Source organism: Pinus tabuliformis, chromosome 4_1, assembly GCF_031772625.1.
Source record: "Pinus tabuliformis cultivar Carrire ecotype Pingquan chromosome 4_1, CPIR1, whole genome shotgun sequence".
Lineage (NCBI taxonomy): Eukaryota > Viridiplantae > Streptophyta > Pinopsida > Pinales > Pinaceae > Pinus > Pinus tabuliformis.
This window is the reverse complement of record NC_142303.1, coordinates 281,787,400-281,805,995: the sequence shown is the minus strand read 5'-3', so window position 1 is coordinate 281,805,995 and position 18,596 is coordinate 281,787,400. Positions and strand designations below refer to the sequence as shown.

The 18,596-nt window shown below is 41.5% G+C and overlaps 1 long non-coding RNA gene across 4 annotated transcripts in view; it reads right to left on the bottom strand.

Moving 5' to 3' along the window:
• The window catches only part of LOC149175361 (uncharacterized), a 38,753-nt gene extending 27,036 nt beyond the window's left edge, over positions 1-11,717 (bottom strand). The window contains exons 1-2 of one of the 4 annotated variants that reach the window (XR_016258008.1): positions 11,048-11,717; positions 1,374-1,516 (exon numbers count right to left, since the gene is read on the bottom strand). This is a non-coding gene — a long non-coding RNA (uncharacterized LOC149175361). Of the gene's footprint in view, positions 1-1,373; positions 1,517-10,401; positions 10,440-10,493; positions 10,781-11,047 lie in introns of those variants that run through there. The other 3 variants (XR_016258010.1, XR_016258009.1, XR_016258007.1) reach the window with 3 other exon arrangements.
• Between the last annotated feature and the right edge of the window lie 6,879 nt (positions 11,718-18,596).

Sequence of the window (18,596 nt, the reverse complement as noted above, 5' to 3'; positions counted from 1 at the left end):
ATGCTAATTGGCCCTAAAAACTGAAAAAAGGGAAGATGGTAATTCATAGAAATTTACGTTATGGAGCCATAAATATGAAAAATGTTAATTGGCCCTAAATACCGAAAAAAGGAAGACGGTCATTAATAGAAATTTACGTTACTGAACCATAAATATGAAATCATGGAAAATTGTTTCCTCTTAATGTTTCATGTTCTTTATTTACATGTGCACACACATTGAACTCGTCAAGTGTTGGCATCCTTATAATATGCTTCAATTTTGTAATCAAGATTGAAGAGGTTACTAACTAGATTACTTAAATGACCTAAAAAAAGTAATAGATGTAGAGCATCTAAACTTAGAATGCCTTCTAATGTATTTTTGCTATAAAAGTCAAGAAAAAAGAAAAACCTCCTTAACAAACAGGGAAAGTATCTGATCCAATTATCAATTTGAGTTACCAAGAACTCCTAGAAAATTCTCCAATATCTTCCCTGATTTGATGAACATCTTGCTTTATTTTTCAGCCAATGTGTGTGTGCGCGCATGTATGTGTATTTAATTTTTTATTGTTTGACTTTCCTTTCCACTTCAGTGCCCATCTTAATAATTTGTCATTTTTGTTTCTGACTCTGTTTCAGTCTCCTCAAAACCTAAAAACAAGGATGACAGATTTGAAGGATATGCAGGGTTAGTCCAAAATTCTAGGAGCCATGCAGCAGGAACTGCAAGGATCAATCAAAAAGATGACTCAGATCAGCAGTGCAACTGGCATAACTACAGTAGAGGTCTAGCAAGCTCAGAACTAGATTTAGACCTGAGGTTGAAGACATAAATCTAGGAAATCAGTGAAACTGATGTACTGATTTTTGTCCAGGTACCACATTGGAGCAGTAACTACATTGAGTGTCCAGTTACTTAAACCTTATAGGCAGTGCCTGATTTATCCTCCTTCCTAAAAAAATTTGGGACCAAAGACATTTGTCATTACCTATGACATATTGTAATTATGTATAAATAAGTTACAGTTTGGCTGTCGTTAGTCCATGTCTCCAATCTCATCATCTGAATACATGCCATTAAGGCTGATTGTAAGTAGATGCATATTGTAGCAGTGTAGCACTACATGTGCTTGTTGTATATACTGTACACATTTCTGTAATGCCTATAGGCTGTATATTTCTGACCTTGTCAATAGAAAACTACAGAAAAATAAAAAAACAAAAGAAATTGACAGCATGATAGCCGTAACTTTTTTTTAAAATCACAAGTCAATATAAATGTATGTTAAGATTGACAGATCCGGGAGCCAAAGGGCAGTCACTAATAAATTTAAATAGTTGAACTGCAAAATCTAATTATATTTGTCAGTAAATCTCCATAATATCCCAATCCCATATTATATCACAAGTCAATATACATGTATGTCAAGATTCACAGATCCGGGAGCCAAAGAGCAGTCACTAATAAATTTAACAGTTCAACTGCAAAATCTAATTATATTTATCAGTAAATCACCATAATATCCCAATCCCTGAATTGAAAAAGAAAGAATATCAGCCACTAAAGTTATTCAGTGATGATTCAAAATAGCAACAAATTAATAGCTTATTATTGCCAATCGCCTAAATAACTGAGGTCATTTCCAACATCTGATTTTCTGTTTTATGCCATACAAATAACCAATAGGACCATAAATAAAGTATTTGGGTTCCAAACCACAATGTTATGGAGGTATGGCCAGGGAAACATCGTAATATTTGATATTTGATATTGTGCATCTATACGATACAAAAATAACAGATCCAATTCCTTAGAACCAATGGGAAAAGATTGATGAAGGAAGACATATCAGCTTCTTTTCAATGAGAATTGTAAATTTGACAACTTCAGGTAAATTATACAAAACATGACTTGCAATGTTAGGAGGCAATGTGTGAAGCATGATGAACACAAATATACCAGTTTCCATCAACCTTTTCAAAGATATTTGTTGCCCCAGTTATTGCCACTAGTTCGCACAAGCTCTAAACATGTAATAAAACCAAGGTTTCCTTTGATGTAGACTTCCACATTTTGTAACTCAATTTGAAGTGGAAGATCCAATTCAGGTCCAAAAGTCAACTCCCAGCTTTCCATAACAATATCATACCCAGAAATACAACCAGCGCCAGGATGTATGCAGTGCATATTATTTCCCTTGGACCATATCATCCCCATTGCACTCAGGTCACCTTTTTCAAATACTTTGTAAAATCATGCATTGGCAGCAAGAATACCTGCTTGATTGTTTTCATGAAGCAACCAGCTCATCACGAAGTCTTGCAGCTCGTGCATAGTCCTCAGCCTGAATAGCATTCTTCAGCTCTACCTCCAATGACTGTCATCTAATATTAGATTCTCACTTCCTGATGGCCCTTCTGCACCTTCACCCAAGCCACTAGGGGATTGGGCATATGATAGCCATTGCTGCCTATTCCTAGAAACTGCACTGAATGATCCACACAAAAGGAACATGATTTCCTATGTTTAGATGTAAGAAGAGAACTGCCAATATTGATAATTTTTGCTTGGGTGTAAACAAGCTTATTTTGAATAGTAATGTATAGCATTAACCAACAGAAATTAATGAAACTACCATATTTAAAACTAAGAAACATCATTAACAAGTAAACCAAGTCGGACCGCGCGCTTGCACGCCGCTCTGCAGCTGATCCTCTGAGATTGAGGCCGTCGCCTCGGCCCTGTGGCCGCTTCGGAGGGCTTTGCCTTTCTCCCGCGAGGCGCTTTGATCCTGCGAGGCGCTCTGGTCTTCCTTCGCGGTGCTTCGGCCCTTTGCTTTTCTGCTAATTTTCAGGGGCATCTTCTCTGTGCAGGCTTGAAGGACTATGTCCGCTGGGATTTGTGTGAGCTCGATTCGATCGAGCTAAGGCTGCTTCAATGGAGTCATCGTCGCCCCCCCTTTCTGATGCTGAGGCTTTTATCAAACTGCTGGATTCTCTTCCAAAGAAGAAAGCGACCGAGGCTGCGAAGTTTGTGAAACGTTTGGATGACATCCCTGAGATTTCGCTCCCTCCTGAGAGACCGATTCAGGTCGCCCTTTCTTTGGCTGAGCGTGCTTTGGTTGGACAGTTCACTGGACTCTGGCCCTCCCCCAAAACCACGGAGAGCTGGGTCGCAAGGAACTGGGCGCCGCTGATTAAAAGCAGAGTCACTTCATATTTTCTGGGGAAGGGATTCTTCCTGTTTGAATTCTCTGAAAAGGATGATAAGGATCTGATATTCCGTAACGGTCCCTATTTCATGGGCCCTCAGGGGCTGTATCTCAATAAGTGGACGCCTGACTTTGATCCAGCAGTTGACGTCCCCACAGCCGTCCCTGTGTGGGTTAGGTTGCCCAACCTGCCAGTGCATTGTTGGAACTGGGAGTCTCTTAAGCACATCGGAAACACCTTGGGCAAATTCATTGATCGAGCAAACAGTAAAGACCAATACGACTGTGCCAGAATTTGTGTTGAAGTTGACCTTGAGGTCGATCTGCCTGAGGCAATAAAGACTAGGGTTGGAAGTTGGACGCATGTTCAAAAGCTGGATTATGAGCAGCTTCCGTTCAAGTGCAGGAAATGCCATGTCTATGGTCATTTTGCTAGAGGCTGTCCAAAAAATAGTGAAGCGGAGAAAGGCAAGGAGGAAGGATGGACTCAGGTCAAAAGGACCAAAACTGCTCACAAAGCCCCTAGAACTGGTAATTCCAATGGCAAAGCTCCCCAGGCAGGCTTTGGGCTTCAAACACCTCTCATGGAAGAACAAGGAAATAAATTTATACAGTTAAGCTCAGCAATAGAAGACACCCAAGAAATAGAGATGCAGAAAGAAGGATCGCCCCACAAAGAGCCCCCCTCGGGACCAAAGCAAGTCGAAAGTAATGCAGACAGAATGAAAGAGATACCCACAGAAGAGGCTGAGGAAGTGCAAGGCTCGGAGGACTCAGAAGAAGAAGGTGAAATAGGAGATTCGCAAACCTCGGCTAGAAGATCATTGAGAGGCCGAAAATCTGCCCGTGAAAAAAGAGAGCAGGAGACTTATAAAGACAAACTCCAAGGAAGCCAACCAACCCTCGAGAAACTCTTGGCTAAAACACCGAAGACGACCAGAAATCAGTCCCAGAGCTCTAAAGGAGCTCTCCATTCAAAAAGCAAGTGATGAAGATTATCTCTTGGAATTGTAGGGGTATGGGGAGCAAAATAAAAGAAACCATCAAAAGCCTGATAAGATCTGAATCTCCTGATATACTCCTCATCCAGGAGACTAAAATGGAGGACAAGGCCTTCCTCCATATCGGCAAAAAACTGTGGCAGAGAAGTGAAGGGCAAGCTATCTCAGCTCGTGGTGCCTCAGGAGGCCTGGGCACCCTTTGGAACGCAAACAAATTCTCAAGGGTTAAAGAGGTCGCCAACACCCATTGGTTGTTCTCAAAGCTGCAACACGTTGATTCAGATGAGACCCTTTGTCTCTTTAACGTGTATGCTCCAGTCAGCGTAGGAGAGAAAAAGATCTGTTGGGATTCCATTAGAAGTTTGGCAGATTCTGAAGATTTAGCGAACATCATCATTGCAGGGGATCTAAATCTCACATTATCTTTGGCTGAAAAGCGTGGAGGAAGCATTGTAAGGGATCCGGCGCGAGAATGGGTTGAGGACCTGCTTCAGGATTGGGACATGATCGACATCAAACCTTCGTCGGGCAAGTACACTTGGTCCAATAAAAGACTCGGTCCGGGACATATTGCTGCAAGGTTAGACAGATTTCTTGTTCAAAGTGCTTTTCTTCTTCTTGGTTTAGAGTCTAGAATGCATATTCTCCCTTGTAGTGTATCCGACCACAGACCCATCAAACTTGATCTTCTGGCCCATATGGATCAAGGTCCTATCCCTTTTAAATTCAGTCCCCTTTGGGTCAAGGAACAATCCTTTATGCAATTAGTAAAAGATACTTGGAAGCAACCAGTCAACGGCTCTGCCTTCTTTGTTTGGGAGGAAAAACTCAGGAGAGTGAAAGCTGTATTGAAAACTTGGGTAAAATCCCTTCCTAACCCAGCAGTGGAAAGGAAAAAGATCCAAGAATGTCTCGAGATTCATCATCTGAAATCGGAAAATGAAGAGATCACAAAAGAAGTTCTCGACAAGGAGGCGGAACTTCAGCAAAAACTTCTCAAAGCAAGCTCGGCCGAGGAAGAGTATTGGAGGATCAAATCTCGTAGGCTTTGGCTCAAGGCAGGAGATAGGAACTCATCCTTCTTTCACAAGCAAGCCCAAGCTCGGAAAAATTTCAATTCCATCTCCGAAATCAAGGAAGAGAACATCAAACACAGAGATATACAAAGCATAAAAAACGTTGCTTTCCTTCATTTCAAAAATTTGTATAGTGAAAAAGAGGGTCTGGGGCATACTTCAACTTTAGTAAATGAGGTTCCCACTCTGATTTCTGTCAGAAAGAATCAGTTTTTGGAAGCAGAAGTCACTAATAATGAAATAAAAACCGCCCTCTTTGCTATGGAGCCTGATAAGGCCCCGGGCCCAGATGGCTTTACTGCCAGATTCTTGCAGAATTGTTGGCAGATTGTGGAAAAAGATTTATGCAGAATGGTCCGGAAATCTCAAACTTGTCAGAAAATTGGGGGAAGCACCAATTCGGCTTTCCTGGCCCTTATCCCTAAGGAAAAAGGCGCCAACTCCTTCACCAGATTTCGTCCTATCTCCCTTTGCAATATAGGCTACAAACTGATAACAAAAGTGATCGCAAACAGACTGAAAACTATTCTTCCTGACATTATTCCTGAGAATCAGGGAGGTTTTATTCAAGGAAGACAGATTGTGAACAATTTTATCTTGGTCCAAGAGGTGATTCACTCAAGCTTGACCCGGAAAGAGAAAGGAATGGTTATCAAATTAGATCTTGAAAGCACCTTTGACAAGGTGAGACATAGATTTCTGTTGGATGTCCTGCACAAATTTGGTTTTGGCCTCAAATTTATCAACTGGATCAAGGCTTGTATTAGTGAGCCCTGGATTGCCCCTTTGGTGAATGGGAGGGCCACTGACTTCTTCAAAGCCTCTAGAGGGCTGAGGCAAGGGTGTCCTCTCTCCCCCTTGCTCTTTGTCCTCCAAGCTTCTGTTCTCAGCTTCCTTTTGAATAAAAAGCAGACTGATCAAGAAATAATGGGATTGAACATCACAAGAGGTGTCAAAAGCATAAACCATGCGCTTTTCGCAGATGACTCTCTCTTGCTGGGTGCTGCCTCCTTGCCCTTGGCTAAAAGATTTAAAGATGTGGTGGATGCCTATTGTGAAGACTCAGGAAGCAGCCTCAATAAAGGCAAATGTCATATCTTCTGCTGGAATTCTACTGCCAGATCGCTCCAAGCCATTTCCAGCTGTTTCGGCTTTGCAGCCACCTCTTCTTGGTCATCCTTCAAGTATCTGGGGCTCCCTGTCTTCCAAAAAAGGGCTCTCAGCAGAGACTGGCTGCCTCTGTTGGAAAAATTTAAGTCTAAAATTCAATCCTGGGGCTTCAATTGGCTCAATCTAGCAGGCAAGACAGTGCTTATAAAAGCTGTCTTGAACAGCCTTCCCATTTATCAGGCTGCAGTTATGATGGCTCCTATTGGCATCACGAGGAAAATGGAGGAATACATAAGAAATTTCTTTTGGAAAGGCGGCAAAGCAAATGAGAAGAGAATCCCCCTATTAAGCTGGGATATAATCTCCTTGCCCAGAATGGAAGGCGGATTGAACTTCAAGAATATCAGTAAGCAAAATATCGCATTGGGTGCAAAACTGTTATGGAGGATAATTGCCCCAAATCCGGGTTGGGCTCAGCTAGCGTTGTGGAAAAAATATTTCCGTGGGCAGAGAACACGCTGCCTGGACAATCCTAATACAACCTCCGGAACGATGATTCATAAACTGTGCGAAAAAGCTTCTGCCTTAATTAAACTACATGCGCACTGGATCCCTGGAAATGGCAAGCGCATTAAAATCTGGGATGATCGCATTATGGGCAGTGATCCCCTAGCTGATGATCGCTCCCTGGTTTTGTTGAAAGACTGGATGGACAGAGCTGGTATTAAAACTCTGTGGGACATATCACATTGGGAGAATGGCGATTGGCAGAGATGGGAAAAATTAGAGGTGCCTATGAACCTTTCCAAAGATTACGCTACCTTTCTTTCCCTCTTAAAAGGCAAAGCCCCTTTGAATAGCAGAAAAGCAGACACTCGGGGATGGGGTCCGATCCCTGGGCGTTATTCAGTTTCGCAGGGTTATAGACAGCTCTCTCTGCATCCTAATGTCCCCCCTGATCCGAAGCCCTGGCAGGGGATCTGGTCTCAGACAACGATCCCCAAAATTGACTCTTTTTGCTGGCTTCTTTGCCATCAGAGAATATTGACCGATGATAGGCTTCGGAAAAGAGGCTTTATGGGGCCCTCTCGTTGCTCGCTGTGTGGGGAAGACGAAGAAAATACCTCCCATCTGATGCTCTTCTATAAATTTGCTGCAGATCTTTGGAAGGAGGCTTTAAGCCCATGGAGCATTGACTTCGCTCCCCCTAATCGCTGCTCAGACCTGTTCTCAAACTGGAAGCATATGTACTCTGGTGGCACTTCTCAGAATCCTCATATCAAAGAAGCCTGGCTCGCCCTTCCCAAATTAATCTGCTAGCATATATGGCTGGAAAGAAATCAAAGGATATTCAAAGACAAGAAGAGCGATCCCAAGATAACCTGGGTAAAAATTAAAAGCCATCTAAAAGACTGTTTGGGAGATCAGCTAGACAGGGCAGATCTTAGTGAACAAGAAGCTGTATGGGGCGCCTCTCTTGATCTCCATTTCATTGATAGAGTCAGGCACCCCTCTCCGCTAAAACACTGGCAAATCCGTCTTAAGGCTGCAAAATTCGTTGAGTTTTGCATCAAGAAGGCAAGAAAAGTTCTCTTTTTTGACGGTGCAGCAAAAGGCAATCCTGGTATTTCCGGAGCAGGTGGTGTAGTCAAAAGTGCAGAGGGCAGAACTGAATCTAGATACGCTTGGGGAGTGGGCTTCAATACCAGCATTCAAGCTGAAGCACTGGCTCTTCTCCAGGGGCTCAAGCTGCTCATTTTTCTGGGTATCAAAGATGCAATTGTATTTGGGGATTCCCAGTCTATTATAAAGGCCATTGTGGACAATTCCTCTCCTTCAGATTTAAGGTTATCAAGATTGCTGAGCAGAATTAGATCCCTGATAAATTCCTTTCAGAGTCTGGAATTCCTTCATGTAAAGAGAGACAATAACAAAGAAGTCGATGCTGAAGCCAATAAAGCGGTTCTCCTCCCCCTCGGAGTTCTTCTAAGAGACGGAGACGAAGGCTGGGATCCCATCCCTTAACTGTCTGATTAAAATGTTTTACTGTCTTTTATTGGAGCAGTTTGTTTGTATCTGCAAATTAGGAAAGATAGAGAAAATTACACGTAATATAGTTTGCAAAATTCGCAGGCTCACTAGTGGGGAAGCCATATGGTTCCTGGCCGAGGAGAAATCTGAGCTCTGCCTACCTCTTTGTAATCTAAATTGAGGCATTTCTGCCAAGAATCAATATATCATTCTAACCGTTTCTGTCAAAAAAAAAAAACAAGTAAACCAAGTCTGCTCTGGCAGACATGATACCAATATCACGAGAAAATGTGTCTTCCTGCTACCAACCAATTATCAACAGCTCTGCTCTAGTGCAGCTCCATCTAACCAAATACAATGATTGAAAAAGTTGACAGAATTTAGGAATTTACCAAAACTAGCAAAACCAAATGCTACACTCTAAAAAATTCTTCCCTCGTATGTTAATTTACATCATACTACAATAGACGCATGGCTCATCTTAATGATTGCATTGGTTTCCGCTGTTGATAATTAGACCAGGCTTAACTTCCTTTCTTAGGTATACCAGGCTTGACTTCCTTTCTCCTCTTGTATAATCAGAACAACTACAACTAGCATCTCAATCATCAATCGGAGAAAATGTTGCCTCCACATTGTCATAAAATTGGCGGATGAATTACATTGTTGTATAGGGTTTTCTATTTTATGGAAAGAATAAAAAAGGAAAACATAAAATTTTAAGAGCAAAACCTATTTTCATAGATTCGTGTTGCAAGATTTCACATTTCTGTTAATTTTTTCTTTTGGGTTGAAGAAGAATTCCCCTGCTACTCTTACCCATGCCAGTAAATTGTGCCTTTCAAGAATGGGAATGAAACACTCGATCTAGATTGGCCATGTTATACTCTTTTGGATCAGAATTAATCTCTTTTTTTTCTTATAACCTTAAGAGGGTCGAACATAATCTCAAAGAAGAATTTATGGCTTGTTGTTGACATATTAAGAACCCTTAAGGTGCCTCTCTCAAAATTTTCATTTATGAAATTTTGTAAAATTAAATGGGAGAGGTAATACCCTTGTTTCCCTCGTCACTAAGATGCATTTTGAATCACCCTCTAAACCTTGGGTTGCATGCAGGATAGAATAATTTTCATAGCCTTATTGCCCCATTGTTGATGTATGGGATAGAATAATTTCCATAACAGGTTGTTCCTTGTCTTTGTGATGCACTTTTTCAAGTCTATGCTAACCCAACAAAAGTAAGAAAGGGAAAGAGGAACAAATCTCAGCTGCCATAGTTGATCTCAGCCTGCCTTGATCACTGCTTGATCTTGGCCCTCTAGCTCGCAACCAACCCTCTGCTGCCTCCTTGACTTGCTCTGCAAACCTTGCTTCATTGCTCAATTCTGCTCCTCCTTCCTTGCACACTTGGCAGCCTTATTCTCTTGCGCAAATTCCCTATTTCCTAGGGCACTCCAGGTCCTATTTTCTAGGGCACTTTCTGCCTCCTATTCTTTAGGACCCAGCTCCTAAACACTGAGCCAATCAGCTCTTAAATTCTTGCGCACTTGTTCCTCCTAACTTAAGTCTAACTCATGAGCTCGCACTCATACTGATAGAAAGACACTTCTTCATTGGCTAAGGCACAAGCCAGAAGACCTTGCTTGCTACATTTTCAACACTTGTTACTCTGAGGCGATTTTACAACAGGCAAATGTGCACTCAATGGGCATTGTAAATTTTTATATTAATCCAAAACATCTTTTTATCCCAAGTAACAGATTTCTGTTTTTTGGCCTTTAGCCTATTACCTTGAAATTTAAAAGTGCTTCAACCAGGCTACCACGATAGACATGATAATTTATTGATGAACATTTCAATTTTGCTAATTGGGCAAATGTGTGATAGTTTAGGATACATCGACCTCTGCCACGGCTCTAGATCAAATGCTTAGGACTCAACTTTAAACTTGCAGTCTCTCTTCACAGACAAATCGAAGCATTGCTATGATAACTGTTCATTCCGTTCAGCCAGAAGCTCAAACTAAATAATTGCAAAGAAAAACTCTTATCAGATATAGATATAACTAAAACAGAATGGTAAAATGCATATCAGCATAACATAATATATGATTTGGCAAGAACCCCAAGTCTAAATTGTTGAATAAAATGTTGCAAGAATAACACCCGATCAGGGTAAAGCCGAGAGGTATTAACGCCCTCAAGGTCGCACAATCCCGGATTGATTATTCTTCGATAAGGAGATTGTACACCTTGAAAGTTACATCCAAAAATAGTTTCTTCAAAGATATAAAAGTTTGCACCCAGTTGTATTTAAAAGCTATTGACGGACACTGGAGATGCTTCTCTAACCATGACCATAATCTGAAACATAAATATGAGATCTAGGGTTTGGGAGTTAATAGCATTCAGTAAAGAAAATTCTGAACATTGCTACCTAGTTAAAATAGGTTAACTTTCGTAAATGCAAAATTCACATCTACCATATCGAACTCTAGGGTTGGCATTAGCTCTGATCTTTTTATCACATTCTTTATTGTGAAGGATTTCCCATTCTTTATAGGAAAGGATTCCACTAGGGTTTGTAAATGTCGTTGTGCAAATAAACCTAATCATGTGAGAAATACTGACCTGAAAAAGTAGCATAAGATGTAGTTAAGAAAATCGGGCGCTCAAACCGTCCAGTAAACGCCAACTTAGGCTTCCCCTTCGAACCCATCGGGACTGAGAGCAATGAAACTCTGGGAGAATGGTTAATTGTGGCCGCCGTCCAAACCTGGAAGTGAATGGCCGCCATCATTCCTGACAACAGGGAGCTATGTAAAATTTCAAGCACTGGCAAGTGACATGGGCGGCTAATCGTTAATTGTGGCCGCCGTCCAAACCTGGAAGTGAATGGCCGCCATCGTTCCTGACAACAGGGAGCTTGTAAATTTCAAGCACTGGCAGGTAACATGGGCGGATACGAAAGGAGGAAGAAAAACAGCGTGTCACTGCGGACTTTCTCGCTCAACCACGGGGGCTTTTTATAACCTCACCCTCACAAACAAGAACCCAGAGGATCCGCGTGCTTTTGAGAGCACAAGACGGGGAGAGCACAAGAAAGGGGATGGGTGAGAGGTGTCATTATTGGGGCCGGAGCTTTAGGAACAGTCAGCCTCGCCATGAACAGCTCTAATGGCCAACTCTTTGCAGTCAAATCCATAGTCGGTTTTTAGTATGGCTTTGCATAATGAGTATAAGATTTTGCAAACCGAACTGCTAAAATAGGTATGGCGGAGGATATAGTCTGTTTTAGTGTGGCTTTGCATAATGATTATCATATTTTGCAGACGGAACGGAGAACGTGGGCTGAAGTCTACATGGCAAAATTTAATTAGTTAGAAGGGTAAAAATCAAACTCTTGGCCGGAGTGAACAGTGTTTGCCCACTCCAAGTCAGGGAAGAAATTGCCTATTGGTCTAAAAATTTCATGAAATTCATGCCAGCCTTGTAATTTGAGAGTTAAACTGTGCATTAAAGGAGCGTTTACGAAATATTTGAAAGTGGCTAAGTTTATATATATATGTGGAAAATTTAAAGGAAATTTAAATTTGATTAAAATTTTACATATGTTAATGTAGATTTATTTTAGCTATAAATTTAGTAAGGTTGAAAGGTATTTAAAGTGTATTTAAGGTATAAATATTTTTAGGCTTAAACATTTGAAAAATAGTTTGTATTTAGAGAGATTTGATTTAAGATTATATATATATATATAAATATAAAACTTGTAATTCCATATTTGTTTGTAGGACAAAGGTTCTCTAACTTTTTGACTACTCCCTCTAGATTTAAATTTTTGATATTTTAAGAGAAAACACTTTTAATTGTTATTAATACATTTTAAAAGCTATATATCAATTTTATATTAATAATTGAATGGATACACATCTCTCTTATTTAAGAATGAATTAAATTTATTTTAGTATCAATTACTATTTCTCTTTGGATATATATATACATATGGGAGTTGTCTTTAGTGAGACTTTTTGGAAGCTTTTTCGGTGGGTTTTCCCGTCAAATTTCTCTAAAATCTGGCAGCAATTTATTGAAATCGCAAGTTTGATAGCTAATTTCTTTTTTAGGGTGTTGAATCCAAATATGCAGTGAAAAAACCATTTTAAATAATACAAATCAAGATTTAACCTCAATTTTTTCCACCAGATTCCCAATCTCCAAAAGGTCGCACTAAAGACAACTCCAAATTATATATATATATACACGGTCAGACGAGTTCTATATTTAGTGTTATTTGTTCATCTTGGCTATAATTACATTCAAGTCATTTAAGGAGTGGAGTTATAGTCAACATGTCGCTTATCTGGAAATGTAAAAAGGAGTGGAGTTATAATCAACATGTTGTTTATCTGGAAATGTAAATTGGTAAATCCAATGATGAATTTACAAAAAAAAAAAAAAAAACTTTCTATATAGATATTCAAATAATTTAAAAATATAAAATTTATACATTTTCCTCTTACTGAAAAGTGAATATATATATATATATTATTTTTAATTAGTTTATAAGATTCTTTTTACTTGTAATTATTTTACCTAACTAAAGTTGATATAAAATTATGTGAGGACATCTGAATATTTTATTTATCATTGAGTGAGGATGAAATATTATTATCACAATTCTTTGGTACTTATTGAGCACATACATATTTGGACTATTGATATTTTATAATGATTTTAAATTAAATTAAATATATTCATTTTTGTTTTTTATTACAACCAACTTCATATTTTTATTTAAAGGCTATTTTATTTTTATTTTAAAAGGGATACATGTCAACTCTAGGTTGAGCATTAAGGAATTACATACTTCCCTTACCTAGGGTTGTAGAATACACCTTTGAGATGCAATAAATTAATATAGAATTATTCGGAATAAATATCTTATATTATAGCAGAAAGTAAATGAACAACAGTTCTAAGTATTAGAAATGAGCAGCCAAATGATTTCACTTTTCTCAAAGGACGCTGCGAAGGAGCTCTGACCGATCGAACCCCGTGCCTCTGCCCTCGCCCCCAGGCTCCGCCTGGTCGGGCCTCTGCTGCACCCTTGTTCTCGTCGTTTAGCGCGGACCCCACCTTCGGGGAACCGGCCGCTTGACGGTTTGTCCCTCCTGTCGTTCTCAGCGGGCCTGCAATGGCAGGATCCGCTTCCCCTCCTCCAGCTTCAGAGAACCCAGAGGAAATCTTCGCCTCTCTTCTGTCAGAGCCATCAGATGCCAGACCTCGCCCCTCATTATCAAAGTTCATAAAAAAGCTGGATGAGATCCCTGAGGTGAACCTACCTCCATCCCTCCCAAGGAAATCGGCAATAGCTTTATCAGAAAGAGGTCTTGTTGGACAGTTCACTGGACTCTGGCCATCTCCAAGAACTGTCCAAAAATGGGTGGAGCGCAACTGGAGCACAATGATACAAGGAAAGATCGCCATCAGATTCTGCGGGCGAGGATACTACACCTTCCTGTTCGAGACTAAAGAAGATAAGCACCTCATCTTCCGCAATGGACCTTACTTCATGGACACAAGAGGTCTCTATCTGAACAGATGGACCCCGGACTTCGATCCGGAAATGGACATTCCCAACGCGGTCCCTGTTTGGGTGCGCCTCCCCCATTTGCCCCTGCACTGCTGGGGGGATGAATCGGTCAAAGCGATCGGCAATGCAGTTGGAAAATATATAGACAGATCGGAACCAAGGGAGAATATGCATGCGTGTGCAAGGATTTGCGTTGAAGTTGATCTTGGGAAAGGACTGCCAGAAGCCATTAAGTTAAAGGTGGATCAATGGATGCACATTCAGCAGCTGGATTACGAACAGCTGCCCTTCAAATGCAAGGTATGTCACGAGTACGGCCATTTTGCCAATAGATGTAGCAAGTTAAAAGTAAATGAAGTAGAACATAATGAGGAAAATGCTGAAGGACCATGGGAACAAGTTAAAAGGAAAAAGCCCTCCTCTAACCCGGGCACTAGCTCCACAGCCCCTCCGGCAACAAGTCAACCTCCCCCTCCTCCCCCTCCCTCCTCAGCTTTCCCCTCCTCCTCCAACCCCTTCGAATCCCTAACAGCTGAAGTTCCGCCCTCCCCTCCTCAATCCCCACGCCCAGCCTCTCCGTGTTCCAACCCTCCTCCCTCCCCCCCTCCTACCATCGAAAGAATCCTCACTAGAAACAAAGCAAAAGAAGCCAACCAGCCATCCGATCCCCCGAGAAAAGTTGGTCGAAAAACGAATAAAGAGCTAAGGGACGAAACAGCAGCTAAGGAGATGGCAACCGGTACTCAACAACCCATGGATTCATTCCTAGGCAAGCTAAAAGGAAGTGGCGAAAAGGCCAAGGAGAAATCAGGATCTCACCCCACAACTGGTAAATAATGAACTTGGTCTCTTGGAATTGTAGGGGGATCGGCTCTTCCTTAAAGCTGAAAGCAATCAAGGATCTTATAAATCAGGAACAGCCAGACATTCTCCTAATCCAGGAGACCAAAACCACCGAGCAGGACTTTCTACTCCAAACCCAAAGATTCAAAAACTACACAGGCATATCAAAAGGTTCAGATGGGGCTTCAGGAGGTATAGGAACATTATGGAACAAAAACAAGTGGGAAATCATCAACTCACAGCTATGCAACTGGTGGATCAGAACAGATCTAAAGAATAAAAGCACCCAAGAAGTTTATTACATTTATAATATATATGCACCTAACCATTACAGAGACAAAGCCAGCTGTTGGAACTCTATAGAAGCGGATCTCACCACTATCCACAGCAGCTGGATAATTCTTGGGGGAGATTTGAATCTAATTAGGCAGGTGGAAGAAAAATATGGTGGGAACTACCATGCAGATCCATCGAGAGACAAGTTAGAAGCCATCATTCAGCTCTTCAATCTGATCGACACCCCTCTGTCGAATGGCAAATACACATGGACCAATAAGAGAACAGGATCACACAATATAAAAGAGAGGCTGGACAGGTTCCTAATTCAGGAAGGTGTAGCAGGTAATTTCCAAGCAATCAGGAGTCATATAATTCACGGCACAGCATCGGACCATAAGGCCGTGGTCCTCACCTTGGACAAAGGAATAAACTTAGGTCCTCTTCCTTTCAAATATAACAAAGCCTGGGACTCCCATGAAGATTTTCGCACCCTTGTACGAAAACAGTGGGCAAATGAAGTATTAGGCTCGCCACATTTCGTATGGGAAACAAAGATAAAACAACTTAGGACAGTTATAAAGCAATGGGCGAGGGATAAGGCAAACTCTGAAAGGAAAAAGAAAACAGAGCTGTTAACAGAGATGGAGAGCTGGCACAAAGAAAAAGAACAGACGCAATACACAGCAGAGGACTTAGAGAAGGAAAAAAATCTGTACAAAGAGCTATATCGGCAAAACCGCGTGGAGGAAGAGGAGCAAAGAATGAAATCCCGTTGCTTATGGTTGAAAGCTGGGGATAAAAACACTTCTTTCTTTCACAATAATGTCAAAATCAGAAGAGCCAGCAATCAGATAGACAAAATCGAAGTGGAAGGGAGAGAGTTGAAGGAACAAGAAGACATAAAAAACGCAGCATTTAATCACTTCAAGGCCCTTCTTTCGGCAGATCCCCAACAATATGACAGCGATGCATTCCTAAGTGTAATAGAGAGCAAAATAACAGAGGATCACAATAACAAGTTGGAGCAAGATCCTACAGCAGAAGAAATCAAAGAAGCCACCTTCAGCATGCAGCAAGACAAGGCCCCGGGGCCGGACGGATTTACAGTTGCATTCTACAGGCAGCATTGGGAAACTATAAAGAAGGATTTTGTGAGAATGGTAAAAAATGCATTTAGAAATCACAAGTTGGGGGACAACACAAAGTCTTCACACATAGCTTTGATTCCCAAGGAAGCAAACCCCAAATCTTTTGATAGGTTCCGGCCCATTTCGCTCTGCAATGTCTCATACAAGATCATAACAAAAATAATTGCCAACAGGTTAAAGAAATTTCTTCCTCTTCTAATTTCAGAGAATCAGGGCGGCTTTGTCCCAAAGAGGCAGATCACAGACAATGTTATTTTAATCCAGGAAGCCATCCATAGCAGCCACAATAGAGGAGAACGTGGAATGATCATCAAACTGGACATGGCCAACGCATTTGACCGAGTGGACCACTCCTTCTTAAGTGCAGTCCTAAAAAAATTCGGTTTCTCCTCCAACTTTGTTAGCATCATCAGCGGGTGTATCTCCAATCCTTGGACTGCCCCGCTGATCAATGGTCGCCCCAGCAAATTCTTCAGAAGTTCCAGGGGGCTAAGGCAAGGCTGCCCCCTCTCCCCTTTCCTTTACATTATCATGGCGGAGACTCTGAGTGTTCATCTAGAAAATCTTCGCAACAAAAAAGAAATCACAGGCATACGCATTGAAAGAGGAATAAAGGAGATAAATCATTCGTTATTCGCGGATGACACTTTATTAATTGGGGGAGCCTCCAGTTTGATGGCTAGGAGGTTCAAAAGAGTTTTGGATGCATTCCTCCAAGCTTCCAGAGGCAAACTGAACAACAGGAAATGTAAACTGTACACTTGGAATGTGCCCTATCAGACACAGCAAAGAATAGCCCAAATTCTGGACATCCCACTACAAAAAAATTGGAGCTCATTTTCTTACTTGGGTCTGCCTCTGGCAAAGGAACACATCAAAGCAGAGGTCTGGACAAATCATATTGAAAAGATGAGAGGCCTACTCCAGAGCTGGGGCGCCTCTTGGCTAAACCTAGCTGGCAGAACCATCCTTATAAAGGCTGTCCTTTCAGGCCTCCCAATTTACCAATATGCGGTAATTATGGCTCCTGCTAGTATCCACAAACACATGGAACTCATAATGAGAAGTTTTCTCTGGCAGGGAGGTAAACAGGACACAAAGAAATTCAGCCTCGTCAACTGGGACCAAGTCACTCTTCCTTATGAAAAAGGAGGTCTCTCCATAAAAATACCAAGCCTTTCCAACCAGGCGCTGGGGCTCAAACTGATCTGGAGGATTCTCACAGGAAATGGCTCGTGGTGGGTGGAGACAATAAAAAGAAAATATCTCAGAGGTCCAAATTCCAACATCCTCAATGAACCAATAGCAGACAGGCCTTGCACTCCGATGTGGCGTCTCATCAAGAAAGTTTTGGCACACTTCAGAGAAAATGTCTCCAAACTCCCAGGCAACGGAAAGAACATCAAAATATGGTCTGATAGAATAATGAACTCCAACCCAAGAAACCTTCTTCAAGAGCTCAGGCCCCTGCAAGATTGGATGGAGGAACGAAAGATAATCACCCTGTACGATATATCTCTGTGGAACCAAAATAGATGGCTTGCTTGGAAAGATCTGCATCTTCCTCTGGACCTCAAAGAACTATGGCTCACACTGAAGCTTTCACTCTCTGGATCAGCACCAACCAACAAGGAGAACGAGGACAGATACATCTGGGACACTGGTGGAGGGTCCTTCTCAGTAAAAGAAGGATATAAATCTTTACAAAATACAACTCCTGCAGCAAATTGGAACCTTCACACAGCTGCCTGGAAGTCAGAATGCCTTCCAAAGGTAAAACACTTCAATTGGACCCTTTTAAAAGGGAAAATTCTTACAGCTGAGAATCTGAGAAAGAGAGGAATTCAAGGCCCATCGATCTGTTGTTTCTGCCGAGCAGAGGAGGAGTCTATTCAGCACTCCTTCCTACTTTGCCCCTTCGCTAAAAGTTGTTGGAAACAGTTAACAAGCCCCTTGGACATTCGAGGAATCCACGACCAGATGCACAATCTACAGAAGAACTGGAAGAAAGATTTCCCTCATTCTAGAAAAGGCAAGAATAATCTAATCAGAGTGTGGAAGTGCATTCCTGCTACCCTATGCTGGAACCTCTGGCTAGCCAGGAACAATCACGTTTTTAACAACAAAACGCCTAAATTAGACAATGTCATAGCAAAAACAATTGCTAACATTTCTGAAGCTGTCAGCGCAAACTTCATAGCTCCCCCAGATCAGACGAGCTGGGCACAAGAAGAAAGGGATTGGTACAGTAACTTCAACATCAGCCACTCTCAGAGTCCTCCCCCCCAGAGCAAAGCACATCAGAAGCATTCCA